This window comes from Marmota flaviventris, chromosome 5, assembly GCF_047511675.1.
Source record: "Marmota flaviventris isolate mMarFla1 chromosome 5, mMarFla1.hap1, whole genome shotgun sequence".
Taxonomy (NCBI): Eukaryota; Metazoa; Chordata; class Mammalia; order Rodentia; family Sciuridae; genus Marmota; species Marmota flaviventris.
This window is the reverse complement of record NC_092502.1, coordinates 52389640-52399787: the sequence shown is the minus strand read 5'-3', so window position 1 is coordinate 52399787 and position 10148 is coordinate 52389640.

The window sequence follows — 10148 nt, the reverse complement described above, 5'->3', positions numbered from 1 at the left end:
ATTAAGAACAGATATTGTACTTGGCACACACACAATTCATAAAGGAAGTCCTAATTCCTACAATGGAAATAAACAACTTTTGTGAATATACTATTGATGAAGTTTATATCCTTATAGAAAGTATTGAATACATAATTCCAGATGAGACGAGCTTTCTGAAGCAGCACAGTATTATGCTATATATATGCGAAAGAAAAAGAGCTGTCTTGGGGTTAAGGGAAAGTCTCCAAGAAGAAATGACATTTAAACTGTAACTTGAAGAATCAGACAAAGTTGGCTAGCAAAAGAGTAGAGGAAACGGTGATTTATGCAAAAGAGATGGCAAAATAAAGGCCCTAAGAGAGGAGAAGACATGACAGTTTGATCTGGAAACTTAATGAGGTATGGCAGTGCAAAGCAGCTGAGATTCTGGGGAGTTAGGGTGGCAGTGATATTGAATTTGCAGAAGCAGGCAAGAACAGGACTGATTAGACTGTAGTATGGATACTTATTTGACCCTAAGAACAGTGGAATCCTCCTAAATTGTCATGATGACACAAATGATATGGTCAAATTTGTGTGTACAAAAAGATCACCCTGGCTACAGTGTGAAATATCTGAGTGATGGGCACAAGTGAATCTGAAGAAACTGGTTAAGAGGGAGGTAGTTGGTGATTTGGAGAAGAGTTTTGAGATAAAAATAGGAAAGAATAGAAATGTCCCATAAATAAATACATAAGATATATAATGGGCTGTATTTAGAGATGTATTTACTAGAGGTTGGGATAACATACCAAGTGACCTAAGGGATAAATCTCAGGTTTCGGTAACAGTCATCTGGAAGTAATGGCTTCTAAGAGAACAATAAAGGAAAATTTTGATGCAGAAAAAGAATCAGTTGGGTCATTTTATGTTACATGTTAACAGTTTTGGAATAAACACACACACACACTCATATATATGCTGTCTTGGGGTTAAGGGAAAGTCTCCAAGAGACTTTATATATTTTATTTATAAATTATATCATTTTATTTAAAAATTATTTCCCTTTTATCTATGAGTAAATAAAGAATACTTTCATCTCTTAAAATACTATTTTTGCCTCCTCCTATGAACTTCAGTTATTGATTCTGTACAGGTTAAATTGTTTAAAAAGTAAATTAAATATTTTAAACTTTCTTTATACCTTTGGAAGTTTTTTATGAATCTCTATAATTTAAGAAGAAGTATTAATCCTTTATATTAGATAGCAAGTGAATATTTTGGGATGAGAAATATCTGATTATTTTTAATACTGTGAGTATGTGAGGGGACTTATTCATGTTCTATTCAATAACTTTTTTGTGACCAAAATTATTTTCCCCAATAAATTGATCTATTCACAGAACAAAATGTGTTTTTATGTATTTCTAAGACAAACATCTCAATGTAGCTATATGATTGAGTCCAGGTGATAATAGCAAAATAACTCTTCAGATAATACACAGGATTGGGAATAACAGTATGTGTATTATTTTAAGGCACTAAATTAGGGGTTGGTTTATTATACAGCAAAAGTTAACTAGTATGGCATTTTTTAACCATCTTTCTAAACAATATAGCATCATTCCCTGTTTCTTGATTTTTTTTCTCTTATTAATAATATCCTCTAGTTCTCTTTTGCCATCTTTTATTATTTCTTTCCTTAAATTTTGATGAGAAAAAGTTTTTAAGGAGATATAAAGTCAGTATGTAATATAAATTATGTTCCCATACCTAGCAATACATTTACAACAACTTTTTTTTCTCATTTACAACAACTTTTTTTTTTGGGGGGGGGTACTGGGGATTGAACTTAATCACTGAGCACATCCCCAGCCCTATTTGTATTTTATGTAGAAACAGGATCTCATTGAGTTGCCTTGCTGAGGCTGGCTTTGAACTCGTGATCCTCCTGTCTCAGCCTCCTGAGCCTCTGGGATTATAGGAAACAACAACTTTTAAATACACAAAATGCTTAGGAATAATTTCACAAAAGACACGCAAGTTTTCTATACTGACCACTACAAAACATGACTGAGAGAAGTTAAAGAAGACCTGAATAAGCAGAGTGATATACCTTGTTCATGGTTTGGAACATTCATCTTGTTAAAATGTAAAAATTCCAAATTGACTCATGGATTCAATTAAGCTTCAGTCAAAATTTCAATAGGTATTCTTTAAAATAGAAACTAATCATCTATTTCTAAAAATGTATGTTGAAATACAAAGAACCTAAACAGTAAGAATACCTTTGGGAAAATATATAAAATTGAAGAACTGTCACTACTTAATTTTAAGATTTATTATACAGCTATAGTAATCAAGGCAGTGTGGCATTGACATAAGGAAAAATAAACATATCAGTAAAACAGAAAGTCCAGAAACGAACCTATAAGGCAATTTGATTTTTGACAAAGGTGAAAATGGGCACTGTTAGTCAGCTTTTTCACTGTTTTAGTCACTGTTGTGACTAAAAGACCTGGCCAGAACAATTTTAGATGAGGAAAAGTTTCTTTGTGTGCTCACAGTTTCAGAGGTCTCAGTCCACAGACAGCAGGCTTCATTCCTTGAGGCTCAAGGTGAGGCAGAACATCATGGCAGAAGACTGTGGTGGAGAAAAGCAGCTCACATGATGATCAGGCAGCAAAGAGAGAGACTCGACTCACCAGATACAAATATACCCCAAACACATGCCCCCCTCAATGACCCACCTCCACTAGCCACACCCCACTCAGTAAATTCCATTGCAGGATTAATCCATTGATAGGGTTATGCTCTCATCACCCAATCATTTCTCCTCTAAACCTTCTTGCATTGTCTCATACACACGCTTTTGGGAGACATCTCACATCCAGAGTGTAATAGGCACCTTAGAGAAGGAATAATATTTTTAACAAATAGTTCTAGATTAACTGGATACTCATGCAAGAAAATAGAAACCACAATTCCTATCTCTTGTCATACACAAAAGTATTTTGAAATGGGTTACAGGCCTAAACATAAAGCTAAAATTAGAAAGCTCCTAGAAGAAAACACGGAAGACAATCTTTGTGACATTGGGCTAGAGTAAAATTTCTTAGAATACAAAAAAGCACTAAGTATAAAAGAAAACACATTGATAAACTGGATTTTCTCAAAATTATAAACTTCGGTTCTTTAAAAATATCATTAAGAAAATGAAATGGCAAGCCCACAAACTGGGAAATAATATTTATAATTCATAAGATTCATATAAGACTTTTATTCAGAATGTATAGAACATGTAATAAAAATTTAAAAAATAAAATTGCTCAAAAATTTAAAAAAGATAATTCAAAGATATGTAACACATGAAAAATAGCATATTAAAAAATGCTCAAAGTCCCTAATCATTAAGGAAATACAATGGATAAAATTTTAAAGACTGAAATATCAGGGTTGGAAAGGAGTGCAAATGAACTTTATTTGATGGCATGAATGTAAATTAAGACAACACTTATAAAACAAGAGTTGACAGTTTCATATAAAATTAAATATCTACCTACTCTGAAGATATAGCAATTCTACCACTAAGTGTCTACCAAGAAGAAATGAAAACATACATATATGTATAGAATAATTTGTAGATGAAAACTCATAGCAGCTGTTTCCATAATAGTGCCAAAAATTACCAAATAAATTGTGTTATTTTCAAGAAAAACAAATGAACCACTGGTTGAACAATATTGGGATGAGTCTGACAGGCATTATCCTGAGCAAAAGAACAGACAAACAAAGGCAGAAGCTGTATAATTTCTACTTATCTGCAGTTCAAGAAAAAATAAATCAAGTAAAAACATAATTGTGGTTACCTGGGTTAAGGATGAATTGAGATCAAAGGGACTTCATGAAATTATGAAAATATTCCACATCTTGATTGTGGTGCTGATTACAATGAAATATATTTGTTAGAATTCATCAAACTGTACACTTGCAAGTTGTGAATGTTATTTTATATAAATTATATCTCAATAATGTTGATTTATTTTTAAAAATTTTCCTGCTTTAAAGTAACAAAACAGACACTTCAAAGAGTAACAAATGGCTCTTTTTCCATGTTAAAGAAAATGCCTTTCTCTGTAATTGTCTACCTGGAAATAAATCTTGTCTACTTTTTTTATCTTTATTTTGTTTAATTATTTTTATGTGGTGCTGAGGATCAAACCCAATGCCTCACATGTATGAGGCAAGTGCTCTGCCACTGAGCCACAACTCTAGCCCAAACCTTGTCTGTTTTAAATCATAATGTTCAAGTACCAAGTAGTAATAACATTTACCATCTATTCAGTGCCTAAGATAGATTCTCTGCCATATACTAACAAACATTTCATCCTCATAACAACCCTGTAAGATAGGTCTTAATATCTTTATTTTGGATGAAGAAAATCAACTCTCAAAATAGTTAAGTAATTTGTCCAAGAACTCACTGTTAAAATTAACAGAGGGCACAGTAATGCAAGGACTACCTCCATCACTGATGTTCTTGTGTTTATCACCTTGCTAGCTAACTTCCCAAAGCCATTTGCCCATAGGCACTAGGTTAATAGTCTAAAATAGTCTAATCATTTAATTGGCTCAGCCACTGTCTTCTTGACATGTAACTTTTAGTGAGTCACTCAGTTCATTTCCACCAACAATTAAAAAAATTAAGAAAATAATAAAAACAATTACATATGCTCTTTCTACTTCATATGGCAAGAGTTTAATAATGCAGTTTATAACAATGTATACCTGAATTCAAGATCCAGTTCTGCCTTTTTTTTTTTTTTTTTTTTTTTGTGGTGAGAGTACTGTGGATTGAACACAGGGCTTTGGGCAGGATAAGTGCTCTACTACTTAGGTACATCTCAGTTCTTTTTATTTTATTTTGCATCAGGCTCTCCCTAAGTCATACAGGCTGTCCTTGAACTTCTGATCCTCCTGCCTCAACATCCCAAGAAGCTGAGATTATAGATGGTACCACCACACCCAGATTTCCGCCAACTTTTAACTGAATACGTTGCTTAATCTTTCTGACCTTCAGTTCCTTGTCAAATAAAATGAAAGTATTAATAACTGCTTCACAGAGTTGTCATGAGGATAAAATGAGGTAATGCATTCAAGTACTTTGCAAAGTGCCAGGAGCATACTAAATGACAAGAAATAGAAATGATTGCTATTAATGAGAGGACAGGATTGTCCAGAATGAGGGTGATTAAATTTCTTATTTTTTTAAATTATTGCTCATTTTCTTATTATTTCCTTCCTCTACTAGAGATCCATTTAGCAAGTTTTGTTAAAGCCCTGTGCATTCGACTCAATATTCAGGCATCAAAGATTTCTTAGTTACAGATCATTCTAAGTTGCATGAAGTCATTTTTCAATTAATATCCATTTAATATTTTCATTTAATCAATGTGTTTTATACCTTCCAATATGTCATTGTGTAATAGTCCTTTGTATTAACTATTTGTAAAAGATTCTAGAGACCTTTGAGAATAAAGTATATGTCCTTGACAGATGGGCCTGTCTTGTTTCCACAAATAACTTAGAATAGTGGTCCAAATGTCCAGTGCCTTTATGTGACTTATAGAAGACAGAGTTCACACAAATTTTATGACACAGAGCTGTAGTTCATCTCCTTCTCTGTACCTTCTGGATAAGATGACTATGATCTATGAGATAATTTGAATGCAAGAGAATAGGTAGAAGCCAGAGAAATCCATGTTTACTATAGTTACAGTACTAACTATAACCAACAGGGCCTCCTTTAAATGACTCTCATAGGACTGGTTTGTGGCTTATTGGTAGAGCATATGTTTAGTATGCACAAGATCCTGGTTCAATCCCCAGCATGAAAGGAAGAAGGAAAATAGGAAGGCAGGCAGGTAGATGGAGATAAAGCAAGAAAAAAAAATTCATATCTTTAAGAGCTATTGTTTAAAAAAATCTTTCATTCTTTGTTCTAGGTGCTATGTAATCAAGAAGTAAGATAGTAAAATGAGTATCATTATAATCATAAGAGAAAGAATTATGATTTTCAAAGTTGACATTAAGCACAATTAGGAACAGGTTCTGATATTCTGAGATCTATCATTTTATAGAAGAAAAGGGGGGAAATATTAAACTCCACTTAATTCCCATTACTTGGTAGCCATTTGTTATCTTGTTCTTCCTAGACCTTGTCAAATAAAATGAAAGTATTAATAACCACTAACACACATCAGATGACATTCAAGCAGAGGGATGACACTCTAGTGGCGGGATTGCAATCCGTGCTTGTGACCGGCAGGTGAAAGAGATGCCCAAGTTAAGCCTACATGCCCTCTTAACATATCTGCTACCAGCTCAGAGGATCATGCCTTGCTTATGTTAAATTAAGGAACTTTTAGGGTACTGGGACAGTGAAGTTGGATGCATGAAGAGCTGAAGAGTAGCAAACAAATATGCTAAGATGTGGACTTGATATTTGTTTTAGTCAGCTTTGCATCACAAAAGACCTGACATGAGAAACTTGGAAAAGTTTATTTTGGCTCATGGTTTCAGCAGTTTGATTTTTGGTCAACTGATTCCATAGCTCTGGACCTGAGGTGAGGCAGAACATCATGATGGAAGGGTGTGGCAGGAGGAAGCATCTCAGGACATGGCAACCAGGAAGCAGAAAGAGAGCTCTGTTCACCAGAGATGAAATATAAATCCTAAAGGTGTACCCCTAGTGATCTACTTTTTCTAGCCATACCCTACCTGCCTACAGTTATCACCTGGGTAACCCACATCAGTGGATTAATCCACTAGTTAGGTTATAGCTCTCATAATCTAATCATTTCACCTCTGAGTATTCTTGCATTGTCCCACACATAAGCTTTTGGTGGACACCTCATATTTAAACCATAATTGTAGTACGCGTTCTCCTATTGATTAGTCACAGAAATGATTCTAGTATACCACATAGATTGAAGAAGAGCTGTCTTTTTATCATGGGACTTTCCATCAGCTCAATCAAATAACTTGGTCTTCACTTATAGGTAATTTTGCCAACTACCAAATTACTTTGATACACTGCATTTCCAAGACCCATTCACCTGTTTAGTATCATGTCTTCTCATTTTTTCCATTTTATTAACGTGACTAAAATTCTTTATTTAATCACATATGAATATGCATTAAAGAAATCAGAATGAAATACTTTTTCATTCTTTGGAGTTAAATTCCATTTTTCTATTCCTTGGGTGTTTCAGTAGGATTGGGTAATCCAAACTGTTATATTTAAAATTGATTATTTCTGAAATTCTTCTATATACTTTGTTTACAGATAATCTTTTTCAGTTCAGGCTTGATACACATAGACAAATGTGTGCCAACTGTCTCCTTTTTATATTTGAGTGAATAACTGGAAGCAATGTGTGGCAGAAGGGGAAGAGAGGAAGGAAGGAATACAAACATGCTAATGACTTTGAATATTGCTTCTCCTCCATTCTACTCAAGTGAAAAAAAAACAATTGCTGGTTCTTTATTCCTATTACTCTCCTAAGTACTTTTAAGTGTGTGCATAGTGTCTTTATAAATCCTCAATTGATTCCCATGTGTAAGATGCTTTACCTATCTCTTTCTCAATCATTTTCACCTTAAAAATCTCTAACTTTCCACTTCCCTTATTTTATTTAAATTACATAGTGGCACCAAAGCACACACATATATTGTCTTCACTGAGAAACAAGATTTGTATGAGCTTTCTGAGCCCCAAACAGAAGAGTTACGCTTGAATCCTAGTCCTTTTGACTATGGCATTACTATTCTGGTTTTGGTAATTCAGAGGCTCAGCTTTACAGTTTGGGCTTTCTGCATAATTCTATTTTCCACATATATGAACTATCCCACAAACGTAAATTAATTTGCAAATTCTAGGAATTCAACCTTCTGACAACTTTTATTTCTTGTTTAGTAGAGATGTTGCAGTTTAAACATGGATATTGATAAGCTAGAACCTCAAAAAAGGGAATCAGAATGATTCCATCTCTCTTTTTATGATATGCACTGTAAAACTGTCCACAAAATTAATATACTATAGTGAACATAACATTTATGTATATCTATACTGCACTAATTTAAAAAACTAGAATAGAAAAAAACTCATAAAATAGAGGGAAAGTAATAGGAGGAGAGAGGAGGAGAAGAAAAGGGAAAGCACTGGGGACTGAATTGGAGCAGATTGTAGTTAACTTTTGTATAATTATGTCAAAATGAACCCCAATTTTATGTATAACTATAATATACCAATAAAAATAAATAATAACAATTTTAAAATTTTGAAAAAGAGCGAGTCCCATGGCCAAAAGTTGTATCAGCTGTGTATCTTACCAAAACTAACATGTTAAAGGTATCTTTTATATATCTACAAGTTATCATCATCACTAATATTACTAGTATTATTATTATTACTTATTTCAGTGTTGAGTGTGAAGAAACTAGAGTTTCTCTAATTTTGTAAATAATAGTTTTGCCATTGAACAAAAAGCATGATGTGGCTAGATTGTTTCCCTCAGGGCTTGCAGACACTTTCTGTTGTCCCCAATGTGGTAGCCACATGTTTGTTTTTCAGCTGGCTGAGGGGTAGGCCAGAGAGAGTTTAGAGGAAATGAAAGAGAGAGAAAATGAACTAAGCTTTTCATTAGAGTATGTGACAATGAGTTATGTGTCATCTCCCCTGAGATATGTGTATATGTGTATCTGTTTTTAAAAGAAAATGAGTAGTGTTCACCACTACTGTTCTAATCAGTTATTTATATTCTGATAAAACTCTTTTAAGTCTGTTGAAGCTAATTTGAAAAAAAAAAAAGGTCAACCTCATTCAGTTATCAATTTTTAGTGTTTATGTGTGGAAATCATCACTAAGGTATACCACAATTAAGGGTAAATGTGTCCAAAGAAATGCTTGTAACCAAAATAAATGTATATAGAATTTTACTGCTGGACAATATGTAAAAAAAATGAAAATTGTAGCATGAAGGCTTTAACTCACAAAAACAGTGTACCTGATGTTTTTAAAGTCCAACTAAAGGAATTATTTAATTAAATATTAAAAATCACAATCAAACATTGAAATGACTGAGTTGAAAATAGTGCAAATAACTGGAATATTCATAAAAATCAGATATTCTTAAACTAGTAAAAGTTCATTTGAAAAGATTTAAGTTAATCTTTGAATATTACAGATAACTAAGAAATAGAGAATCAGCCATACAAAATAGGAAACTTTTTTTATACCAAGGATTGAACCCAGGGGTGCTTAACCACTAAGCCACATCCCCAGCCCTTTTTCTTTTTTATTTTGAGACAGCTATCACTAAGTTGCTAAGGCTACCTTTGAACTTGTGATCCTCCTGCCTCAGCCTCTCAAGCCACTGGGATTACAGGTATATGCCACTGTGCCTGTCCAGGAACTGCTTTTGTCTGCCACTCTAACGGTATGATTTACATAGCAGAAGTCTTCCCCTAGGAGTCTGTGGTCAAGTAATAGCAGCTTCAGGCTTTTTTTTCTGGAGAATAAGCTGAGCCTTTTCAGCTGAGAGATAATTACACTCTATCCCTTCCTGCTTCTCCTATAATTTCATCTGTCTGTCTAAATTGTATACACCTGTTTCTTCTTTTTTTTTATGCCATCCTCCTTAGTGGGTTTGGAGAAAGTAATTTTAAGCACTGCCGCAAGTCTCTAAAATGACAGCTAGGGATGCCACTGACTATTATTTAGAAAGAATTCACTGTTGACATGAGAGGATTTGTATTTGAATTTTTATCTTCATCATACAAGCAATAGATTTGCCAATCCATTGGCAAGCTTCCGTCTAATATCCCTTTGTGACCAAGGAGGCTGTGTGGTCATGAGCAAAGCAAATCTAATTTGACTCAAAAAGAGCCAAACCATCATCCTGGACTCAGAATCATGTGGTTTGATTAATTGAAAGAACCACAACCCCCTCAGTGTCAGTCAGAGTTCGTAGGTGGCAAACAACAGAAATTGACTCTGACCATGTTAAGCCACAAAGTAATGCACTGGAAAAAATGAAAGAAAAGCTAAAGAATCAGGTCTTGGAATGTACTGCTCAGGGGGGATTTACATTCAAGTCCTAACATATATTTTCTTTCATAATGAC